The 950-nt window shown below is 55.7% G+C and overlaps 1 pseudogene; it reads right to left on the bottom strand.

Annotated features, from left to right (window-relative positions):
- Positions 1 to 332: 332 nt before the first annotated feature.
- Positions 333 to 502, bottom strand: LOC129693566 (U2 spliceosomal RNA; annotated as a pseudogene).
- Between the last annotated feature and the right edge of the window lie 448 nt (positions 503 to 950).

A 950-nucleotide genomic window follows, 5' to 3' on the forward strand; every position in this document is an offset into this window, starting at 1 on the left:
CCGCATGGAGCTGGCCCGTGTGGGGCCGACCTCGGGCACAGCTGATCCCACTACGGATGATCCAAGTGCCGCTGGCTGCTGCTGGCTGCCCGCTGTTCCACGGTCCTCCTTCTCCAGTATTGTCCTTCCTTCCGTGGAGTGGATATGGCCGGTGTGGAGGATAACTGGCACAGCTGCTTCCATCTATTCCTTTAAACCCGGCACCAACGCTCTCAGCGCTCCTGGCTGCTCCTTTATCTTAGACCCCTGGGACCCGCCCCCGTACTGACGGTACTGGTCCCTTCCAGTCGTTGCAGCCGGTCAACCCCACTCTAATGCCCTCAATTCTGGGCACTCCTACTTATATGGTCCTTAGACAAAGGACATATAAGACATTAAAACTGATGATAACAGCTACTATAGTTTTTATTAATATATGGTCCCTAGATAAGGGACGTATCAGATATTAAACTGATAAGAACAGATACTACACTTAATCTTAGCCAAAAAGCCTAGAAGCGATCATTGTAACTAAAAAACCCCACTGGGACCGACCCTGGTACTCACATACTGGTCCCTTGTAGTAGATTGCAGCCAGTCAACTGCAAAGTCCTTTGCTGCTGAGAAATGAATTTTTTCACCGTGCTGGAGCGAAGTTGGGCACAGGTGTTTTCCTCCTCCGGGAATCGATGTGCCCATGCTGCTCCTGCCGCTGCCAGTGCCCCTGCAGCTGTCAGTGCTCCTGCAGCTGCCGGCTGCCACTGCTGCTGCCCGCTGCCAGTGCTCGTGCAGCTGTCAGTACTCCTGCAGCTGCCGGTACTCCTGCAGCTGCCGGCTGCCACTGCTGCTGCCGCGCTGCCGCTGCCGACTGCCGCTGCTGCTGCTGCTGCTGCCACTCCTCCGCGGTTCTCCCGCCGGCCTTCTGCAGCTTACATGGACCCGGTCCATGTCTGCACCTAGAAGGTAAGTGG

The sequence above is a fragment of the Leucoraja erinacea genome, unplaced genomic scaffold, assembly GCF_028641065.1.
Source record: "Leucoraja erinacea ecotype New England unplaced genomic scaffold, Leri_hhj_1 Leri_348S, whole genome shotgun sequence".
Taxonomy (NCBI): Eukaryota; Metazoa; Chordata; class Chondrichthyes; order Rajiformes; family Rajidae; genus Leucoraja; species Leucoraja erinaceus.